Below are 24,691 nucleotides of genomic sequence, written 5' to 3' on the forward strand. Positions count from 1 at the left end.
CGCACGGACGGTGGCATAATGTCCACACCATACACTCTGATTGTGGCGCACAGTAGGGGCACCCTCACAGGCCAATAAAGCATCCATGATATGGCACCTTGTGCGGCTTTCATCCTTTCAACCGAATGGGCGCACGCATATCGGCATCGAGGCCTTGTGGCCAGAGAAAGGATACTGAGCACTAGCTGCCAGACCGGAACAAAGGGGGCATGATAATAAATTAAAATCGATATTTTCGAGACGCTCATTATGACTCGGCCTCATGTTTGCGGTCGCCTCGATCGATAACGATAGATCGCTTCAGATTACAACGTAGGATTTGCGGGCTTTCTCCTTGGAATTTATGCACTCGATAAAGTTTTGCTGGGTGGAGGTTTTTCATTAATTTTCATTTCAAGTAACTTCCCATCAACAGGCCCACAAAGCCCACAAATGAAGCAACTCAATTTTCCAGCGCGGTCACCAGGCGGACGGCCCGAAAATCGATATCGTTCCTATTTTTAAATGCATTGTTCACATTTCATCTGCCACCGAGAGCCGGAGAGGAAAATGGGCACACCGAAACGGTTCCTCCGATAAATCCGTTCCGACCACCGGCACCGGCTTGCGGTGGACCGTTGGAATGTTACTTCCTATTGTCCGTCCAGTGGTCCGCGGTTTCGAATGTCGAGAGAAAGAAGTCGAGATCGAGACCGCAGTAGCAGCATCAGCAGCTTTTCATGGTCCTGGGTCAACATCCCGCGCCCCGGACCGGGGGTGTATAATTTGAATTTCCATCGAGTTTCCCTTTTTGGCTTCTCTCTCTCTCTTTGTGTACTTCCAAGGGAGGCAAAAACAGTTCGGTCTGAATATTTAAATCATCCAGCGAAACCTCTCGACGTTGATGGACAGAAGAAGCAGAAGATGAGAGGCCAAAGCAGCGGCCAAAAACGAAATGCCTGAAACCAATCCCGGAAAGCCAGCGGTGGCAGGAAACGGGAAAAGCAAAATCTACCGAGTAAGGTCAGGACCGGGGTTCGGTCCGGTGGATGGTGGCTGTCACAGGCTGCCAGTGCGCTCCATCTAACTTACTAGCTGGCTGCTGCTGTTGATGTTGTTGTTAACGTGGCTGCTGCAGCTGCTGGAACCGGTCGACTGATAGCAGAGCACTGCGCCGAGTTTTCACCTTCACTGAACACTTTTCGGATCACTTCCGACTCCTCTCCTCAACTCCTTTCTCTCTACCACCGAGATGGGTCGAACCGGTTGTCAGCCTACCGGATTTTGCACGCTTCTCTTTTGCACTCTGCTTGCGCTGCTTTGCCTTATTTATGTTATCCTTCGCGGTAGCTTATCTACCGTGCACGGTGAACACACTACGGATATGCGAGCACACAGACACACACAAGCACAAACACAAGCGAACACGCGCACACACTACACGGGGATGCGTTTTTTTGTTGTTGAGCCTTTTCTTCGTTTTCGTTTATTTCCAATTAATTTTTTCGCTTAATTAAGTCTCCCTAGCGACCATGCGAAGCTCGCAGCATGCTTTTCGTCATAAACCGGTCAGTTGGAGCTCGCTTGGTGGTTATGGCCACACCGGAGGAGAGATGATGTTTCATCGTAATCGCTCGCCCGCTCACTACAAATCGCCCTCCGTCGACAACAAATCACGACACGGTACACAAAAACGCCCACAGGTCAGAGGACAGACACAACAGACACGCACACATACATTCGCCCCTGGAGGCGGATGCGCACGTGGATTCCAGCGAACAGATGGTTCCGTGCAAACGCGAGGCGAGGCGACCCGGTTTTGCAGTCGCGCTCGATGATAATCAGGATGTCTGTAGTTGCTACACGGTATTATCATCGTCATCATCAACACGATGCTGATGCCACTATCACGTCGTTATGATCATCATCATCATCATCATCGGCTGGCCTCGTTGCCGTGTTATCCTTGTGGCTTACCACTCCTGTTGCCACGCGCTGCTAGCAACACCGTTATCATCATCAACATCCTCATCTTCATCATCACCAACATCATCGTCATCGGGACCAAATTTCAAGCTTCATCCTTCAGCCTTTCCAGTTCCGGCACCACAGACACAAACTCGCGAACTCGCGTGAACCTCTAAGCCTCTCGAGCTGGTACCAGGAGCATCATTTGCTTCTCTTCCAGACGGGAAAATATGATTCCTCTCCACTTCGCTCTCCTCCCACTCGGCTGCCACTTCCGGTGTGGCGTGAAAATCGAACGGATCGATCGATTGCACTCGACGCAGTAACGGGTCCACGATTACGGCCGGATGGACAGACTATTTCTCAGCAATTTTTTTTTAACTTTCCATTCCGTGCTCCACGTTAGACGCGGAGAGAGTTGACTTCGAACGGAAGTTTGAGTCAACGTCAATGGAGGCGCACTGCCGTGACTCCGAGAAAACCCCCTCTCTAGCCCACTCTCTAGCACGTCCAAACGTTGGTCACGTTCCGAAGACGGAAGCCAGGCGAGGGTAGTTCGTGCCTTTCACGTATTATCCCGATATACAAGATTGGAAATTAGTTTCCTTCGACCACTCCAGGCACACGCCAGACACGCCAGTCACGTCACGTTCGAACCGAATTCCCGAAAACTACGTCAACTACTAACGGTGTACGAACCGCGACCCACGCTAGCACGACGAGTGTTACGACGAGCGCGTCTCGGATGCAACTGAAGAACGGGGCGCACCAGAATGCCGTGCCGGTTCCGGTACATTTTCCCGAGCAGTCGACCGCTTCGGTTCGGTATCCCGGCCGCGTTCGGTTTGTCTGTGCGCAACCGTCGTCGTCACCATCCGAGACCGTGTGTAGCGGAATGAGTAGCAGCATGGGTGCAGGGCCGATGCTGGGTTTTCATTGAAGAAAATCCCGATACAGCGACGCGACGATGACGGAGGAGGGATTTTCCATGGCCATGGAAAGTGTCACATCGCGTCGCGGGGCGCTTGTTGCAGAGTCGTGCGACTGCTGGGTGGAATTGGTCGGCATTTTCCGGGCCACGCGGCCCCTTTCTTCGATTGTTGCGGCTCTATTGTTCTCAAAAGCAAAACAAACCCACGTGACACGGGGAGAGTGCACGAGAGTGAGCATAAGAGAGAGCACGAGAGAGAGAGAGAGAGAGAGAATCGCTCGGACATTGCGACTAATAAATGTTGGTTCTGGGCCCCCGTGGAGCTTCGTCCGAAGATTATTGTCTCAAGGAAAGGGCTAGTGAAGGGACGAGAGTCCTTCAGGATTATTCGCTGTTTTTCTTTAAACTCCCTTTTCTCATCCATGGAATACGAGCCAGGAATTCTCCTCAAATGGAGGTGATGGTTGGAATGAAAGCAGAAAAACAAGGATGCCAATAGAAATGAAAGGCGAGCAAAAAAGAAGAGTCCTCTCCACTCAAAGCACTGGCTCTACTCGAGGCGTAATTGGTCAGATGAAAATGGTCTGGCACTTGGCATAAAGACATTCCAGGAATATCGTTGTTTACCTTCGAAGAGCGTGGGACCAATAAGCACTGAATGGCCAAGCGCATTGAAGACATTGCATTGTTCATAACTAACTGAGCAATCTAAGTTCTTTCTTCATTTTCTAAGATTTTCTTCATTCTTTCACCGAGAACCGTAGAGCATCGCGAGCACTAACGGGTTACTTTGATTAACCATAAATATGTAGCTGTCCCCCCGTGTTTCTGTGTGTTAATTAGCTTCGCTTTATCAATCTTGCTATCACAACACAAGCTGGTGACAGTTATTAAGAGTGAAAATGGCGCGAGCACAAACCACCCTGCTGGCAACAGGAGAGATGGCAAAAGAAAAGAGTTGTTGGCGCATTTCGCGCACCGCTGAGAGTTTCCCGGACACATTCACATACGTGAAGCTGGTGAATGGCTATTAATTATCTCACTAATTAATGAAGAAAAATGAGACAAACAGAGAGAGGGTGAAACACTCCGTGGTGTGTTCCCGTTGTTCTTTAGCGCGAATGGTAGCTGTCGAGAAAAGTGAAAAACTCATACGCCCGGGACCGCGCACTGCAGAAGTGAAGGATTGTGGATTGTGGCCATAATTATGTAAGCACCTTTAACCCCGCCGGGGCAAAAGAGTTGCAGTTTTTTTTCCCTTTTGCCAAGTAAGTTTCAAAGTGGAGACTAGGCAGGGCCCCAGACTGCTGCAGTGACCCACTTACTGTGTCCAAAGGGAAGAAACAAATCCTTCTAAAAATCCAAAAAGCATAATTAATGAGGATCGCGCGTTAGGTGAATTGTCGAGAAACAAACCAACTGCTCGCCCTACCAGAGGAGCGAACGTATGGATCATCTTTTGACCTCGTTCCAGGTCGCGTCGCGTAGCGAAGACCGTAAATATTTACACTCCAACATAACATGGCTTGCTTCGTGAGAGGCTTAGAATGTCCGCTATAGCCCCTCCCGAGATGGAACACAGGCACCCGGCGGTGCACGGCTTAAGAAAGAATTTGTCTGTTTTTAAGAACACGCAGACGGTGACCGATGGTGAACCGTTCCCCGGGAGAGGTCACTTTGCCCTCCGAGGGGGTGGGGATTAGGCAACACATAAATCTGGTTTTAATTGTTTTTTTTTTTGGCAAAAAGGGCGGCGCCGGAAAAGACGCTAACGTTTGCGGTTTTTGGCGATTGGCGTCGTCCGATGGTGTGCTCGGTAGTTCTTTATTTACGGGATCGGTGCCAAAGATTGGACCACCTATTGTCATATTGCTATCGATTCGACGACATGTTCACCCCTAAAACATTGTTTTTTTGGATTGAATTCGATCGCCGGGGGCATTATTTATTGCTGCAGCTAATTGTGTCCCCCAGCTCCTCCGGGTCAATGTTTTAGCACGGAATTGCACGTGAAAAATGGTGGAAAAACCAAGGGAGAAAAATAAAATCCTGGTCACTCCAGACCCTTCCTTCGCTCCATAAACTCCATACGTCATCGACAGCACACGTGCAACAACACACTCGCGCTGCAGCAATCGCAATCGTTTGTTGATGTGAAAATAGATTTATTCACCTTCCATCACACCGTGGCCGCACCTTGGCACACTGCTGCAGCACAGAATCCCGGCTTTTTGATCCGCTCCCCGTTAGTTTAGAATCTTGAAAAGGGCTCCTCAGTTCCCTTTCGGGGCCCTCGCAGCGATTGACGTTGATTTACGAGCGTCGATCGAGAGTTTAGGGGGACACACAACCTCTTTTCTCTACCTTCTGCACGATGCGTGCCAGTTGGTCCGCAATAAAAAATGATTCCATAAAAGGAAACGTGTCAATTCTAGAATCGAATCGTCTTAGTTCGTCCCCGGGAATGTACTCCCGGCCACCGAAAGCAAGCACGATCCATCCGATGCTTTTATTGGTGAAGCTGAAGCTGGGTGCCAAAGGTGCCAACAGCATTAAATTATTTCCAATTTTTACAACCGTGAAACGGTTTTCCGAACTCCGTGATTCAGTCGTTTCGATTTTATAGAGGAGCGCCTTAGAATAAGAGGAACATTGGGAAGAAGTTTTCTAACGAGACAATCTAATGAGCGTAAACGGTGAATGGTGGTGTTCAAATGCCACACAAGGATGTTTAGGAAACTATCTCCTCGTCAGAGCGACGCTTTGGACCATCGTTGGACACGTTCTCAACCACTCCAAAGTGAGAAAGTGCACCAGGAGCACCCTCTTTAAGCTGACCTCTAACGATGACATTTTGGATTGGGTTTTTTCCAAATCCAACGCTCCAACCGCACACGACGGACGCGGTTTTGCCGCCTTTTCCCCCTCCATTTGTGCGCGCGACTGCACCTGTCAAGAAGATAAAACTATCCGGATCGACGGAGGAGGCGGCGAAAAAACCTCTCGACAAAAAAAAACGCGTCGCTTCGAACGCGAGTTTGACGCAAACAACTGTTTGCCGTAAATTTGTTTATTCCTGTTCCTGTTTCTGTGCTTGTTCCGACAGCGTACAGCCTGAGGTGTCTGGCACCGGCAGGATGGTACTTATGCTTCAAAGTGTACCATAAATTTTCACCACAGCGATAATTCGGATTTATGGGTTCTGTTCTGCTCCTGTTTCCCTCCCCGTGGCTGGAATTCAACTCTTTTGTGCACGCTGTGTGTGCGGGCGGAGAATGCACCGCGGAAGGAGCCGGAGTGCATTCGGCTCGCATGAACGGTATCGAGTTTCGGTTCCGGTTCTTCGACGGATCGCCTGCGACACCGGAGGCCAGGGCGAAGGTGATTTTATTGTTGGGGAAAAAAGGTTGTAAAACAAATGTTTCTAACACGTACCCCCTTCACTCGATCGCGGAAGGATGAGCTGTAAACTATTGATTACCGGTTAATTTTGGGGTCCCCGCGTGCTTTAGCCGCCGAGGGATCGATGTCACCCTGTGTTTGGTTTCATGTTTTCGTGCTCTTAATTGGAGTTTGTACACGATGAAGCGTGGCCATCGATGGCATCGCCGATGGCGAGGAAACGTCTTAGATTACCAATCAGTCAAGTTGTATTGTTTGGAATTTTTCCCATTTTCCAGTGTCGTGGCCGGGCTGGCAATCGTATGTTTAATGAGTGTTTCCCCCACCGAAGCCTACAAAACCGTTACATGAGCATTAGTAACGTGATCTTTCACATTGTCTCGCGCGCTAGCCAGTGTGAAGCCATCGAACGAGGCGACAACAATGTTGTACACCACAAACGGGGTGGAAAAAACACTGGCCACCATTTGGCAAACAGAACAAGGTTCACGGAACTAACGTGGAACTAATTGTGACCCCAAAAACGACACTTTCCACTAACCGGCAGACCTTCTCGTGACCATTCGCGCCATTCTTAAAAGCATCATAAAACGAACGCCCGGAGGCGCCAGCTAAAGACGTGGCGACAATGTACGGATGGACGCGTTTTCTACAGCGGCTCCGCGGGTTATTAATTATAAGACACACGACGGCGTCGCGCGCCTTCCAAACACATGGCAGATCGCTGAAAAGGTCGCCATCATGCGCTGCAAGAGAGACAATGCGTCAAAACAAATATACCGCCAAATGCCGTGCTGCATCGTAAATCACTCGCCACGGAGCAGCGCCGGGTGCTGGTGTCCCGACCTTCGACCAGTGACTTCGACCTCGAAGGAGGACCACTGAGGGCCCTGGGCTTTCAAAACAAACTCATCTTGAGTGCCTATAAAAGATATACAATTAACAACATTCATCATCTTTCGAATGGGGGAGGAGGGTTGCTTCTTCATTTCACGGTACGCTTGACAACGAAAATGTATTAATCGAATCCCGAGCCCGATGCACTTTGACTGGAAGGGCGGTGGAGTCCATAACAGAGTGCCCGGGAAAATATTTGGCGCATGTTCTTTGAATTTCCATTAATTTGCAAAACATATGCGAACGAGGGGTTATTCCATTACTGACCGGCAAAGAGCAGAAGCATCGGTAATAGTGCTCGGAGTTCATAAATTCATAAATGCTAAGAGCAACTCGTGCGGACAGACAGCACAAGGGGACACTTTAAAATATGAATACCGTGGCCGACAGAGACTCCGAAGAGGATTTCGGCACTCGAGGAATGTTAAGTATTTCATAAAAATGGTTAAAAACGATCGCAGATAATGGAAAGTATGTGTAAATGATAACATTTTTAACAACACAATTCTCCGTATTTTTCCGTCCCATTCGTTGGTGGAATCTTCGCGTTCTAGGAGAGGAATAAGGGCTAGGGAAATCCGGTGGCACATAAATTTGGCCAGCAAACAGTTTGTTTTGACATTCATGGAACAATTTTTACGACCAGCGCAGCCACAGGCCACCACGGCCGGTCTGGTCTGGTCCGTCGTGGCCGCGAGAAGCAAGAGAGAAAGCAAGCAAGCAAGCACCAAGACTGCTAGCGGACGGCGGCCATTTGTCAGGATGTGCCGGTGAGGAACTACCACGTAGCGGCGCGGGCACATTTGTTGCGTGTGTCCTGTTCTGTCCCTGTCGCTGCCCTGTCGCTGTGAAAAAGTTGCTCCACAACTCGCCGGGAAAATGCGTCACATTTTTCTTGGCGGATTTTCCACCATTCCACCAACACTGCGATGCGTTGCTGGAGGATAAAAAGTTGCGAAAAGGAATTATTCGTCCATCGTCATCCAACCGAGCGGATCGCGAGCGGACAGCGGACGTGAATGTGAGGATAATAATGGATTAGCGCCATTGGTGGCGCCATTTTGAAGAGCTGCGGATCGGACACTCACCTCAAAACATGATTTTGGGGTTTGATAAACCTTTTTTGGGAAGATGGAAGACAAAGCGGACAGACTGACACGGAGTCAGACAGGATCTTCCACTCCCCGGCAACTGTCGACACATTTCATCCGCGATCCGTCGTGTCGGTCAGAAGTTGACGGTGGGTTTTGAGAAACGATGACTTTTGTTGACACAACACAAGTGCCCTGCACAGATCGGATCGGAGGGGCCATGAAAAATGTGTTATCGTGGCGGATTTATGATCCATTCTGGATTGTGGTCGACGTTCGTGGATGGTAAAGTCATTTCCACTTTCACCTGCTTCCGTGTGTTCCGGCATGCATGCATGGAGACCATGTTCCAGCATCCCATCACCACCACCAGAGGATGTGTCAGAACTAATTGAATCGAACCGGAGTTTGTAAATTTATCGGCCCGTTTGTTCCCTTTCGTTTCGGTTCTAGAGTCACCCTCCAGAGCGCACTCGGCACAAGGGAGGATGACACTAATGTGATCTTCACTTTCCCAAAATTAGAACCTTGTTAACGCTTTGCGTGCGCGCCCACGAAGGGTGCGTAGACCACCTTCTGGGTTGTGTGGCGTCAGAAGTGAAAATGTCACCGCATTATGAACACAGACACAAACGCAGACATTAGCGTTATTTATTTGGTTGTGGTCCTTAAGTAGTTGTCTGTCGTGACGCTGTTGCCGCGAACCACGAGGCCGCGATTGGAATTTTCCACCCAAACAAATCGTAATCCACCGACGGCGAAACAGCTAGATTTTCCCCCGCTACATCGACGTCGCTGCGGGGCGGTGCGTTGCGGTTTTGCTCCCGAAACTAATCGGATTGAATTATGGCTTTTCCATTTCGATCATCGTTGTCGCGACAACGTCGCGGCATTGTTCGCGTCGTGGCTGTGAAGCCAACTGGTGGCTCATAGTCTGGCTGGTGATATCATCATCGCATGTGAGCAGGACCATTATACATTCCAACCAAAAGCCAGTCAACCAACTGGAGGTATACACATTAATGTCGTCGCGGTTAGTTTTGGGGAGTGGTGGTAAAGACTACTTAGAAAGCCAGAGACTGATTTACGGGATGAAATGAAACGGTACAACGTGTGCTTGAGGATTGGAAGCTCAATTCCTGTTCTCGTCTACTCGGTCATTGTCAGCAATGATTACAGATGAAGACATTCAATGGTTATGTAGCGAGTCAAAGCACAGCCATCGCATACTAGGATGGCAATTGATCTTACTGACGTTAGCTGCAGTCACAAAAATGTAGAGAGATTTTTTTTTTTTTTATTGGTTTGTCAGGAGTGCTTTGGATCGTCCTCTTGCCTCTCGAAGTGTCCTCCGTAACGATTTTGGAGCAAGAGGTACCTTTGGCCTTTGCGAACCATATTTTAATTAAGTTACTCGTTATAAAAGGCGTAAATCTGGAGATAATCTGCAGGATATTTACGGTACATTTCGAGGAAGAAACCCTATCACTAGCCAGACTGCTTGCGTGGCATGAAAAAATCGTGGTAATGTGGTCCTATCACTCTTTGACATTCATGTGTTTGGCTCACTCAAGGAAATTTTGAGAGGCAAAAGATTCAACAGGGATGCTGAGGATGAAACATCATTTACGCAAGTGGCTGCAAACACGATCTTTCGTCTTTTTTTGTTGATAACTTACGGATAGAGGCAAATTTATTGAGGGTAAAGACAGAAAAGTGAGAATGTAACCAGGTATTTCTTCCTTACACCGGGAACACTCGATCTTTCTACTTGCAAGGAATTAAAAAGCTACTTATCCACTGGGAAAAATATGTTTCAGAATTAGGAGATAATGTAGAAAAATTAAAAATCTCCTTTTTGCGTTGAAACTTAAAATAAATTGACACTTAAACTTAACGAAAAGATTTTTCACACATTTTAGTAAAAAGTTCCCTCAACAAAAGTATCCAAAATCATGTCCATGCCCCACAGAAGTCACTTACCGTTCGATGTACGCTGCGGTCGCGATGGCTCGGGCAGTTTCGAGCGCAATGTTGACGCGTTCGCTGCGTGTTGTTGAGCTGCCTCGCTGTCGGTCTGTCGCGGTCGGCCTCGGTCCTGCCGTTGGGTTCGCTGGTAACGGTGGCCGTTCCTGAATCGGCGAAAGGCTCGTACTTCCGGTCGTTATCTTCCCCGTCATCGTGGTCGGTGGTTCCGTGCCAGCATGCAGCATGAGCATGGCAGCTGCCGGATGTGATTTCGGTCGTGGATGAAGTGGTGGAGGTTGGGAGAGGGGCTGGCTCGCGTATGGCGCTACCGGACGCACGTACTGCTCCACCATCGCTCCCCCTTCACCCCCGATAAGCGAGTCCCGTCGTGAGTCAATCTTTTCGTAGATATGATAATTGCTTCGCACAGATTCGTACAAATTATGCTCGCCCGTTGTCCGTGGGGCCGTGGTTCGATCGTAATTATGCTTCACCACTGACGACGGTCCATCCATCGGTGCGATGCCACCGACACGCAACCGAGTGTCACTCTTCGTTAGCGTTCGAGCTACCGGATCGATGGAAGGAAGCTTCGATGACGAGGACGCTGATGCCGCTGGTGGTGGTTGCAGGGTCGAAGGTCCTTTCGACAGACTCGGTACCGGTGCTGCTGCTGGTGGTGGTGGTGCAACGCCAGTTCCACCATCGAAAGTGGTCTGACTCAACAAGTGTTTCTCGTAGATTTCGTTCAACAACTTGGGCGTTAGTTTTCCGCTTCCTGTCAGCTCGAGCCCGGGTGCTGAGTGTTGTCTAGCGCCGATGCGCCCAACGGTGTTGGAGCAACTTCCTCCTCCTCCTCCTGCTCCTGCTGCTGCTGCTGCTCCCGCTAGAGTGCCGGGAGTCTTTGACGTCAGTGATGAGACGCTTGACCTTTGCTGCTGCGACACGCTCGGTAGCTGCTGAGGAGGACGAAGCCCGCTAGTCACCGGTGGTGAGGTGATCCGAGCGTAGGGATTCGGTATCTGCACCGGGAGCGGAAGTGAAGGCTGATTAAATATTCTGGCCTTGCTTTCACCACCGGTGACACCAGCTCCGGTGCTCCGGACGGAGTCACCAGACAGACGCACAACATGTGTCAGTGAAGCCACTTTCGATCGCGTTCCGGTTCCGTTGCCGTACGGTTCCGGCCGCTGTCCTGCCGGTCCGGATCCACCCTTCGACACTTGTCTCGCTGGATACGCCATGGTGGTCGATGTCATGCCTGCTGCTGGTGGTGCATCCAAGCCAAACGATGCATCGTGTGCTGCTGCCGTTCTTTTGATGGCCGCTGCGATGCTGCTTATCTGCCGTGGTCGATGCACGGAGGCCTAGAGCGCATTCGGTGGATGGAGAAGAATTTAGTTTAATTAAAAACGGACCACCGTTGCCAGGGGAAAGACAAGGGGGGGGGGCGACGAGAAGGCAAATCAACTCCACATCATCGTCCGTCCGACCGACCGGTACGGCGTTTGATGCACCCCAAAAAACACAATGGAAAGATCTCGGACAAATATGCATACTCACAAAGTTTGAAGGATACGCTGGTGGATGCTGGTGCTGATGCAGGATATTGCTGCCGTTCCGCTGTTCCTCTCTGGCCGCTTTGTGTCTGCCGAACGAAGGGAAAAGGGATTTTTCGTGAAAAGGTTGCTCACTCGGAGACAAATCATGTGGACATCCCACCGTGATGCCTTGCATGATTAGTTTTCCACCCAAAGGAGGGTCTAGAATTGGTGAAATTGAATCGAATTTGTGTTCGCTTGGCTGAATTTTGGACCTTCGAGAGAGCACGTGTGACCGGCCGTTAAAGATTTTAAACCGGTAGCGCCACTAGTGACGGGAGATGGAACTATGGAACCCCTGAAGGTAGACTTTCACTCACGCACGAACAAAAAAAAAGTATGAAACGAACGATACAAGGAAAATGTTATTTGTTTGATTGGGTGTGGTTTTTGTACAATCCCAACTAACTAAGATCTTAAATAAAGGTTTATCTCCATGAATTGATTAGAAATTTAACTGGAAATCGTTGATACATTCAGCTTTTCCACGCGATCTGCAAAGCGTTCGCTCAATACAAGTTGCGTTCTACCAACAGACGGTGTTTATGACGAAGTTTTCCCAATTTCCCTCTCCCGCATCGAACCTCCCGTAGATTAAACTTACTCTTTCGATTCCGGTACATTCAATGATGAGCCATTGCCGGAGGCTGATTTGATAGACGGCTTCCGTCGGACGCCAGCCGATCCCGTGGCTGCTGAAGGCTGCTGCTGCTGCTGCTGCTTTGCACAGCCATGCTTACGATCCATGGCATGTGTGTATCTGCAGTCGATCAATTTTTGGGGCAGCTGAAAATGGACAACAAGCAGAGCGAGTTAGAATTGCAATGAAACACTAAACGTACCCGAGGATAGTCTGCCGGCTGTGGCTCGAAACTCGGCCATACCCTCTCCCTCCCCCCAGGCAACCGAGATCAAGTTCATCAGACAGTTCTGCGCTCCCCTCTCCGCAACACAGTGATTGACTCAGTGTGAATTTTGATTTCATTTCCAGACATGACACAGAACATGTTCCGCTAGTGTCAGTAGTTTCCAGTGAGTGGAGAGCACAACACAAGGAGTAAGTTTGTGCACTGACCCCCGGGGTGGGTGGGTACGGTTTCAAGTGGTTTTTCAATTAGTTCATCCCGAAATCACTTGTCCGTCCCGTGAACCGAACTGTTGGACCGGGCTGGCAAACTAGGTCCATGATGCAACCGTTGGCCTATTTATGCTGTGTGCCACTTCACACTTTCCACGATTCCCACCAGCAAGAAGAAGCGTAACGAAGTCAATACGCCACTTGGCACTCGGTCTGTGATTGTGCTCACGATGCATTTACGAGAGGACGCGCTCGAATGGGTTCCTGGTGTTGTTCTTGAATAGATTTTCCATCCTTCCCTCACGACTCGACTCCAGTTTCACCCCCGTGAGAGCGAACCCGGTCACGACCCCATGACCGATCGTCTGCCAGCACAAAACAAGGATCGTGATCGGAAAACCTCTCTCATCGTCTCTCTCGCTCTCTCTCTCTCTCGTGCCGTCGATTGCTGAAAAAGAAAACCTGACCTCGGGGGGCACGAGAGCTGCCGGCGTGAGGCATATCCATCATCTGCCATCGGCCATTCATTCACAAGCACAGCACAGCACAGCCACGGTGGATGGATCGAGTCGATCGAGTAACGAAACCTCGACGACGTCGACACACGTCACGTGAAGACAACGATCTTGACAAGTGTTGAAGCGCTCTCGCCGCAGTTCGCGGCTAATGTATTGTCTAATGTGTATCATCTTTCGTCTTCCCGCAAGAAGGGGGGGTGCCAGTGACGATTATCGTTTTGGGGAATCGACCGTCGACCGCGTCTCAGCACGCAGCAGGCTATCGAGGAAGCACGCTGACGCTGACAACATGCCTTCCGTTGAGACAGGACCGTTAAAACCGTTTAGGCTGATTGACAAATGTGTGTCCGAGTAGTGCGGTTGGTATTACGTCACTGACTGGGGTCATTCCAACATTCCGAACGCACACAATTTGCGCCCTAGGCCCTAGGCGAAGACCGATTACCCAAGACACGTCCTGGCATGATGCTGGTAATCAACACAAAAAGAGGTAGAAACCGAGGAATGGAAAGAAGCTAGAGAATTGATATAAAAAGAAAAACATTTCAATTTGTGGCCGGTTGACCCTCGGAGTATTTCGGGAGGCGTAACCCGCCTCGAAAAAGGGGGGTTGTTGCTGTCCACCCAACGGTATGAGGCAACAAGCATCTCAACAAACTTCATGACCTCCATTTCGCCCCCCTCCCAAAAGCCAGCGCTCAAGTTGATCGATATTAAACGCACGCGGATCACGTTCAGTTCAGTTCGGTAGCCTTTTTGGCCTCTGTCCTTGGCTGCCGTAGGGAGAAAGAGAGAGAGAGAGTGGGAGAAACTGACATAGATGACTCCACTTTCGAGGCTCCCGGAGGCCCGGCCCCCATTATTTGTCCAACAAAACGCGATCTGGATGTACGCGCGGTTTTTTGCATGATTTGTGTTGTATGTTGGCAAATATGTTGCCCCTCCCCTTGGAGGCCGTGCCATGGGTTCTGCCTCACGCAGTAGCACGGTAGCACAAGAACGGACTGGAGAGGATTGGCCGGGAAAGTGTAAACAAAAGGGCGAGAGAGCAGAGCACGATGCCTTGTACAACATCAAACGCAACATACTCCTCTGGAAGGGGGGAGAGGGGCGAGGAGTCTGGTAAACAAATCAATCACGCGGCATCGCTCGCAGAGAGCAAGAAGCGCGTACAGCGCACCCCGAGTTCCTCATCCTCATCATCATCATCATCATCAGGATGGTTTGTCCATATTCGGAGAACTATTGCATTTATTTAATCGCCGGCGGATCGCGCGCGGCTGCGGTCACGACGACTGGCACCAGGCAAGCAGTAGCCCGATGCGTGTGCTGTGATGATGGATCCGATCTCTCTTCCCGTTTACCCTTTTTCTAGCTTTTGGTCGCTGGAACGTAGCTAGAGGCGAGAAGTTTGTTTAACTTCTTCGGGTTTAGAGCCGGTGAAGATCAGTCACGAGTTACGTGGAGTCAGTCAGTCAGTCAGTCAGTGAGTCAGTTCCAGACGCATCACGTTGCACATTGCTTCACGTTGCTTTCTTTGAGTCATCAAATGCATCCAAAGGCAACCGGATGAGAACGATGCACACCATGAATGATCTGCGTCGATCAATCTGCCGGAAGAATCTCGTGTGATCCCCGGTGTGTGTTTCATCATCGTGATGTTGTTTTATGTAATTATTACCTTCGCCAAGACACGTTGATGAATGGTTTGCCACTGGTCTGTTTCGTTGTTTTTTAAATGTTGCTCGTATTTTTTTCAATTGAATTTCGTTTTTTTTTCAAGCTCAAAGGTCCACTAAAAAGTGAACAAATCCATGATTTTATATCGGCGCTCCAACTGTTAGTAAGTAAACTCAAATAAATGCTCAAAGCAGTACGAACATTAATGATCATCTACGAAAAAGGCAAACTAATGCACCACCATTCTCTGTCAACTATAATTATCATCGAAAATGCTCGCAAGCACCAACATCTGGAATAAACGCTGACAGTTTATCCCTCTAATGCGTCGTCTTCCACATTATCACGTCTTGTGTGCTTTCGGTTTCATTTCGACAGACCAACGAAGCGTCGAATCGGTCCCGGCGGTCACTACAATGTTGTCACCGCATACAACCCCTTGCGCTAACGGTTAACGGTTTCAATCCGCAGCCGCATTTCGTCCGCTATTTTAATGATCACAAATGTCCTTCTAAGGCAGCCACACATACATACGAGAAGCCACTATACCATCAGCTGCTAGAACATGCGACGTTAGTGGCTGCATCTCCCGCGGGGCACCAGTGCGCGATCTCGATAAATTATGAATACGCGCGGGCGCCTTTTTTTGCCGCGAATTCATCCGTCGGTCACCTCCGCTTGAACTCGTCTCTACGGGTGATCCACGGGGAGAGACTGCCCGCTCGCAAGGGCCATTTCGCATATCGATCGCTATCGAGCAATGCAAATCAACAATAAAACATTCCGCAGAACTGACCGAGGTCGAATCCCGTGGCCGGACCGTACGCTGCTGTTTGTGGATGGCTCCTGAGGATGCTGAGCTCCTTGGGAATTGGCACCGGTGGTGTCCAGCGTCGTGCGTGGCTGTTTTTGGTCTGTTCTCTGTCTGTGTCCCAATTTAGAGCCAGCCAGGAGTGATTTACATCTCACTTCGATGAACGCTTTTGGCCATGGCAGCATTAGATGCCGACCTCGAGGTCGGTACGCCAACGTGCGGCGCGAATGTTGATGTTCTTGTTACTGCTGGTTGCACAGTTGGATACGAAAAGGAAGGACTTGGATAATATTTTGAAGTGAAAAGAAGTTATTGCTTTAGAAAGCAGAACATTCACAACCACATCAATTGCCCATAGTGTTTTGCAATACAGAAGAGCTCTTCCCCTGAAGAATGGCCAGTTTTCTTGTTTGCATGCTTATGCTTTCCTTTGCAAAACAAACGTTTGTCTCTCGTTCAATCGACACAACGTCCAGCAAACCACATTTGGCCACCGTCGCTCTTGTTGCAACATCATTTGATCTGCTGCCCCAAAACACATTCTACATCTCGTGTTCGTTTCAATTCGATGCAGCAGTGCAGAGGAGAGTTTCAATTTCGTAGGTCTTTTCCCACTTTCCGTTTCGATCACCTGGTCTCGTGTGAATCGAAACGAGCTCGGGCAGAAAACAAACAAAAATCTCTGTTTAAACTCTTGGCCCTCTTCGAATTCTTTACGGGACCACCCCCGGGGACCCACCGGGTGCTGTACCGTACTCGGCATGACCTAAAAAGAGACCCAAGACCAAAGAGAGTGAGAGGGAGATTTGGGAAGATTTTATCGATTTCGATTCGAAGGCGTGATTCCAATCGAACGGCGACGACCTGTGTGTCCGAGTGGTTTGTTTCCAACAGTGGAATGGGGGCCACTTTGGCGCTGGTAATCCAGTGCGTGATCCTCTTGTCGAATCGCTCCCAAAACGTTTACGAGTCAATTAAAACGTTTAGACATAATCCGATTAGGTTGTATGGTGGCCGACAGCCGCCCAGGTATCCGGCCCGATGGCGATTGGGTCACGATTCCCGGCCACGCCACGCCTCGCTACGGCGGCATCGTGAGAAAGCTGGGTCCCTGGGTCGACCGGCAAGTGGGCACTGGGCGCTATCACAGCGTTGTAACCCCGAAATTTCGTATTGACCGACTTAGTGCTGTTGGTGTTGCTGCTGCTGTAATGGTGCGCGTGCTCTGCGCGAAAGGAAAAGTTGTCGATTGATTCGTCGATTAGTGGTTGGCATGAGCGTGGCCGCAACATCCGTGGCCAGCTAATTGTGGTCTTCTATCAAACGCGAACCATTTAGTGGCGGTCTCTTTGAGGAGCGCGAGTGTGTTTGATTATCGTCAATTGCAGAGGAATGCAGTTGGCAAAAGTCTGAGAGTCTGGTGCACACTTGAGGCAGCATAGGACCTTGAGATGAGAAGGAAAGGAATGTGCCACGGTTGAGCACTTGACTCAAAGCTAGATAACAACATTATTACCATAACGATCCGCGATATTTCGCGTACAGGATTTCGAAAATGGATCCTCGAATGGACGCCACTTCACCTATACTCGCAGCGAATTACCAACCGCAATTAACATGATTAATGTCTTTTTATTACTCTTTAATTGCCTTCTCTGAAATCCTCTCAGAAGACCACGGAATGGAATGAAGTCCCCGCAATGCAAATGGTCGCTTGGCATGAAATCGAATGTTGCGTCCAGTTGCCGGAACCGAATTCCTCCTCCTCCTCCTTCACCAACAATCAGGAATCTAGGTTAAATCCTGGGTGCCTTTTTCTCTCTTTTGGAGGTGCAAAATTACAACGAAACTGCCCGAGAAACGTCTGTACCGGGACCGGATCGGACCTACAAGGCGCTAATGGATTAGCGGTGTTGGATATTCATCGACCACCGATCGCAAAACGGAGCGGTTCAGATCGATCAGTGAACTTGTTTTGACTGGCCTTGGGTGTTGTGTGTTTCTGTGGCAAGCGAAAGAAAAGGGGACGGCCTGTGCGCGTATCAATTTCCTGTGACAGATCGTGTCAGACGCTCAAAAAGGGCGAAACGGAAACTCACTCGAACAGAGAGCGAACGGAGAAGGTGAGTGGAAAAGGGAATGGCACAGAAATCTTTAATTTAACAACACAAGACGTCGCGATCAGAGATCAGACGTTATCGTTCACCAAGATCGCGATACTCCGTCGTCGTCGTTGTGACACATATCGCAACATATTCAGTGACCACCACCACTGCAGTGAAATGTTATTAAAATTAATTCCAAAAATGTACTTCTTCGGACGTACCCAATGAGGAGGCGCAAAAGAATATGAAAGTTCTGGTGCTGGAGCATATGCATACGACGAAGACAGGCGCAGCTCATGTGTGGCTCATTTGTTCGATTTGACAGAGACGGATCCGGGGGCCTCCGTTCGCTCGCTGGCGAGATGGATGACGCCATCATATTCTCGGTAGCTCGGTTCTCTGGTCCGACCCAACGCGATCGTTTAGCGGTCGGTAGAGAAAAAAAAGAATAAAACTTTGGAAGCTACCGGAGCGACGACTCAATTTGTTCACTTTGTCGCACGCTATTGCCCGTTGTGGCAACCGATTTATGGCCGCTTTATGCGCGCTGTCTGTCCATTTTGAGGTTAACGCTATGTTTGATGCATGATTTACGCATTAATAAGTGTCACGCCGCTCTAGTGAATTCGGGGGGGGCGGAGGGTGGGACCATGGAACGGCCTTGTTTTCGTTTCGCTGTTTTTTTTTTATTCGTTCCTGGATGCCACCGATTGTGAATCCTTTTTTTTACTTTATTTTGCAGAACAAAGCACGTTCTGGACGTGATGAGCATAATCATGATCATGATAAACGGTGGATACGGGGTTTGTCAGGACATCACTCATCACCACACGTTACCACTGGAGGGCCCATCTCGTTTATCAATGGTGACCATGAATGCAGTGATAATGTTTCAAAAATAACGAACATGAGCACTCAATTTGTTCAATTTTCCCCCTCCATTATCTCGTACCAATACGCCAAGACATTATCCAACACCAGAACGCTCACTAATCGACGCACTGATTCAGCGAACAAGAGGTGCAAGTGGCTGGAATCGCAATCAAACCGACCGTAAATTGCGTTCATTTGCAAAAAGCTCGTACCACCAGCAGGACGACCAGGTCGTTCGAAATCCATAAAAGTAAGTGGAGCAGTTTCGATTGGAAATGAAAAGGTTTTTGCATATTTTTACTGCCTGCTACTGCCACTCCACGCCGGGTGCTCAGTGTGTCGCCAGTCAGGGCATAATTTATGTGATGTAATTTGCCGCTTAAATGATGTTTGCGACCGGAAATAAGGGACGGGCAGGGGTGGCACAATCAGCTGCGAATCACGTGTCATTTTGTGTTCGATCGATTGAAGCAGAGGGCCGATGAGCCGTGAGTCTAGTACGGGCTCCCAGACTCCTAACGAGAGTGATTTACGTGCACCACAAGCCACTCACACCACACGTTAAACGCACAACGGATGTGCATTAAATGGTTAATGCTTTTAATTCTAGAAAGTTAATCAACCGATCAACGCGAGCTCTCCAGAGCTGACGGTTGGATAAACGGTCGCGTGGAAAACCCATTATCAGGCCGCGATAGTGACCAACCGTAACCGCACGATCACTAATCGTTGACAGTGAAATGAAGTCTTGGGCCCGTCGGGAAATGAGGTTTGAAGTGAAACCAGTTGCGCGGTTGCCGTGCGGACTCATTACAGCTTATTATCGGCTGTTCGCTGACACGCGGGAGAACCACAAAATGCCACACCTGTTATCTGCGATGAGTGAGAACTGAAATCGTGGTATCAAACCTGATTAGATTAAGCTCTCACCTTTAAAAGAGGCAGAGGCCTTGTGAACCATCTTTGGATTGATTCATATTTTCGCTTTCACTCCGCAGATCCGATAACACGAGATAGTTTTATATGCATTTGAAGTCACACGCTAGTTGTGCCACAAACTCCCAAAAAAAAGGGGGAGGGGGGATGCACCACCTTTAGCTCAGCTCTCCGATAACAAGCCAACAACAAATGTCTGCCACCGACTAATGACCTGCCTAATGATAAGCAGCTGCCTCAAATTATCTGCTCAATGTTACGGTAATTACTTTGCCAATTCATCGACTCTTCTCTTCCTCCTCCAACCCCCCCAGGATAGTGCTTGCAAGCTGTTGCCATGTTGTGAGTGAAACAATTAGCAACAGACACTCCAGTTGCTTTCTACATTTTTTGATCCATTCCATTCGAATCCTCCGGAACAGCGAACTAAACGACAATTCATCAGTTCCTCGCGCATCCTCGCGGGAATAGGCATTCCTTTTGGGATTGATTAATTGGCGGCGACCGGCGAGAAGTCCTAGAAAAAGACGTACAAGATGGAGGCGCATTTAAGAAATTGCTATCTCCGTGGTAGCGCACTCCCAGGCCGATCATTACCCGACCTTCTCACGGAGCAAGAACGTCTGCCTGTGTGCATCGGATTGCTTTGATTGAAAGACGCAGCTCAAGGACTCAAGGTGCATCCGCGGCCACACCATGCCCACGACGTTCCCTTCCATCGTCATTTATCTTTTTTCTAATTATGGTTCCTGCGTGCAGTCCATATTAGCCTGTCATTCCCATCGACAGTCCGTCAGTCAGGGAACGGGCCCGGGCCCCGGTGGTACAAGCGAGTGCTGGGTGTCGTTTCAATCGCCGAAGCCGAAGACACCATCGACAAGCGAGACTCATAAGATTAATGCGTTCCATTGGGCCGCTCCACCACGCTCCATTGGCATCGACGCACCGTGCGCATTCGGAGTGTCCAGAGTGTGCCCGGAGTGTGCCGGATCGTCCGATCCGATGGATGCTCCTTGAATGGATGGACGCATCTTAATTGGATCACTGTCCCGGGGATTCCCGACCCGATGAAGCCATCGTTTATCAGGGGAAAAGGTGCCGGACACTCTGGATGGCTCGCTCTCTCACTCTCTCTCTCTCTCTCTCTCTCTGGGAGATGTAAATGCACAACAATGCATCAATCAGCGAGGACATGGTTTCGAAAGTTGCCCTCGAGTGCCGGGACATCGCAGTAACCACGATGAATGCTATTGTGCGAACCATTTTCACACTTTCCTGATGCAGCTTCTAATGCTTTTCGAGAGAGAGATGGACAGAAAACTGTGTCAGTTCGTCAGTTCATTGGAAACTTCATGGAATTGCCATCAAGAGGTGCTGCTGGATCGTCTGCCATCAGCACACAACAGAAAGAATCCAATTAACCTCGCATATCAACTCATAAACCACTCGCTGTAGCGTCAGCTTGTCGCGCGGCTTGACATTATGCAACCTCGATCGCTCAAGATCTCCCCTTTTCAATCGCCGGCCTTCTGTCCGGTACCGGATTTCATCTTGAGGGAATCCAGTTACGGCGAAGATCGACAGACCGGCCCCGGGACAGGCACTTACCATCATCAAGCAACATGTTGGATTAACCTTTATTCCGTCGCCCTCCCCCCCCCCCCCCTTTCTCGGAAATGGCCATCCGCCGGCACCGTGAGTGGCCGATTGTCGAAAAGTAATTTCGAGGTCCCTGCGTTTCTTGGCGTTCTTCACGGTACTCACGATGGGTTAACTGGGTGGACGATCGATACACGAAATCGATCGGTAATCGGCATCGTGCGCGAGTGACACCTTAACCCAAGGTCAACGTCGCTCCACCTCGGGCGGCGGGCTACGATAAGATAACGATGAAACCATTTTTATGTCCACGATCTTGCGTTCCGCCATACAAAGTATCAAAAAAGGGAATTTCGTCGTAAAATCCGTGGCCTTTTTTCTCTCTGATTCCCCGCTTCTGGAGGGTGGAGATGGTGGTGGTGGTGGTGGTGATCGCTAATGATGCACCAAAGGTGCGCAGCGCATTTCGTGGCTCGCTGGTGGCTGATATTGCACTTTAATTGAATCCTGTCCGTTATGGTGTCCCGTTTGAATGACGTGCACGCCTCGTCCGTCCGTCCGTCCGCCCGTCGTTACGTATCGAGTAGTGGCGAGGGTGGCCACAGTTCAAGCCTCGAGAAAAGGCGAAAGGCCGGCTGAACACGATGAACGATTGCTGAAAGTGTCCGAAGAAGGAAATTTATGGCACAAAGCGGTGACCCTTAACACAAGGGGGTTAGGACCGATGCCGCACTATAGTCGATTCGTTGCGCAAGACCTCGCGATCTTGCTTTCTTCAAAGGCGCGATCGTTGATCGAACATTGAATCCTCAATCAAGCGATGTTCTAGCACGTCTTCGTCTATGCTGCACGGATTGAAATTGATGAAAGATGCAGCCCTGCGGCAACACTAAACGGTTAATGTTTTGAGCTGAGTCAAGGGTGCTGATAACGACATCCTGTTTCCCACAGTAGCGGTCCATGTTTATCCGCCAGCCTCGACACATATAGTTACCTGACTTGGATTGAAAGCTCCACAAAGAGGAAACTAAATCCATGATTAGCTGCAGTGACTGCCTTCTGATCCGCCGTTTCAAGCAAGCAAGCTTAAGGCTCAAGCAGCACGCAGCATTTGCGTGCCTAATTTATAACCAATTATGCAGCGACTAATTGCCGGTGCCGATGTGCCAGTGCCCGTGGATCGAGTGCACGCGTGCATGCGTGGCTGGCCAGCGATGCTGTCTTCTCAGCAGTCTCGCTCGCAACTCAATCGATGGTTTGTTCGAACAGTAAACATATGGCTCGACAGGAACGCGCTCAAGTGGCCACTGTTTGCCCGGCCCGGTTCGGTTCCGGTACGTTACAAATTGCACGTGCCAGCAGCAGCAGCACTTCTAGGAAAGCGATGGCGGCGAGTTTTCTCGTCTCCTTCCTCCTAGGTTTGTTCAGTTCGCAATCTTCTCTCTCTTCAGACTTCAATTCTTCATCGAGCAAACTGTCTCTAGTGGCGTTGGTCATTCGTTTACGCAACGGAGCATCGCATTCTGTCACCGAGAATATCGAAACCGTATGTGCATCCGTGGCCCCAGCAAGCAAAGACCTAAGACGTTCATTATTCTTCCGCTCCAAACCACGGCGCGTCCGTTTGGAAATAAGTTTGGACTCATTCCCGGGCCACCATCAGCTGGCGTCTATTCGCAGCTCCCAGACTCTTTCTTTCTCTTTCTTTTACTCTTCCAGCTAATTGTGCGGAAGTTGTCACTTGAGGGTGTCAAACGTGTCGGTTCTTGGTAGCCTTTCAATGCGTTGCGCTGACAGGATGGTGGCCACGTCTCTCGGTATTCCACCCCAAAAAGGGAAACACGCAGAGAGCGAGCAGAAGGGGTTCTCTGCAAGCAGTCTGTGCACCACCACGCAGAAGGTAGTTTTCGTTCCGTTTCGTTTGAAGTTCGTTCTTTCTTTTCAGTTCCTTTTTTTAATGCCAACCGCCATTCCGTTTGCAGTTGAAGGCTTGCACCGCGACATAAGTGGGACTGTTGACGCATTTATTGTGTTTGATGCTTTAACAAGGGCGTGAGGGCTTCTTGAGATATTAATCATTTATGATAAGATGGTTGGAGAGGTTTTTTTTAATTGAAAATCGTGCGAAATTCTGAGGGTACTGCTTCTTGTGGCACTTCTTCTGGTGTAACTAGTTCTTGTTCCTTGCTGTCGATCTTCTCGATTCTTTTCATTGACGTTGAGGGAATCGCAAACCAGGAACTTGTCCCCGCTAGTGCCGCAGAGAGAGAGAGTGGGAAATGGGGGACATTAATTCCATAATGTTACACCCTTTGAACTCAATCTCGTTGCGTTTCCCGGCCCGGGACAATTGGTTCGGTTGCGCTCGGCTGCAAACATACAATCATCGATAACGATCCAATTAACTGACGAGACATAATCGGGCCGTGCGGGGGTAATTCATCTTTCCCGTCTTTTCCTTTTCGATTCTAATCCCGATTCCGTGGGCGCAGAAAATCACAACAACGGAGGAACGTAATGCGAGAACGCGCACTGCAGTTGTGCGCGCTCGGTAATCGAAGGTAAGCAATTTTATTGTAGAATTTTAACAAGATTATGCCACAATGCCGGTCCGTCTCGGTGGTGGCCCGGGAGAGAAGGAAAAGATTAAATAAATTTGTGATTAGAAGTGCTCGGTACGCGGGGGGTCATGGAGTCGATGAGTTTCAAATTTAATTTCTTTAATCCTTGGCCACCCTTCCGAGGGGTGCACCCGGTTGAATTGAAGGGTCGATACAAAAGGCAAGAGCATGCACGGAGGGGTTGGCATTTTAAAATAATTTCCCCTCCATTTAATGTATGCATTTTCTTAACTGAAAACTGTTTTCTTCACAACGCAACGGCCCACTCGGTGATGCGGAGTTCACATCCTGATCCTGATGAACATGTTGCCATCATAAACCATCGTGCGCGGTCTGGTGACTGGTTTGAAAATTGGACATAATGCCACCATAAACCTTCGCTCTCCACCCCTGATGTTGCCGTGCCCGTATTGATTAAAAGCCAAGTGAACGATGGCGAAGTCGCGAGAGGAAGGCCAGGGAAATTGCTTATGTCCTCGTGCCGATCGAGGTGCCAATCGCGTGGCGTGGCGCCTAGAGGCGTAACCTGCCCAGTGACAGCTAAATTTACTGGCATGACCATCGAAGCATCGGGGACCATCTCCCGGAGTCCATTACTCGGGGGAGAGTGTTAAGCACAACGATCTCATA

General features: G+C 49.5%; 1 protein-coding gene across 1 annotated transcript in view; it reads right to left on the reverse strand.

Moving 5' to 3' along the window:
• Nucleotides 1–1,201, reverse strand: part of LOC126568985 (kinesin-like protein CG14535) — a 64,087-nt gene extending 62,886 nt beyond the window's left edge. Inside the window, exon 1 of the mRNA XM_050225736.1 lies at nt 1,072–1,201. The gene's annotated coding sequence lies outside the window, so the exon portion shown is untranslated. The remainder of the gene's footprint in view (nt 1–1,071) is intronic.
• Nucleotides 1,202–24,691: the final 23,490 nt, after the last annotated feature.

The sequence above is a fragment of the Anopheles aquasalis genome, chromosome 2, assembly GCF_943734665.1.
Source record: "Anopheles aquasalis chromosome 2, idAnoAquaMG_Q_19, whole genome shotgun sequence".
Taxonomy (NCBI): Eukaryota; Metazoa; Arthropoda; class Insecta; order Diptera; family Culicidae; genus Anopheles; species Anopheles aquasalis.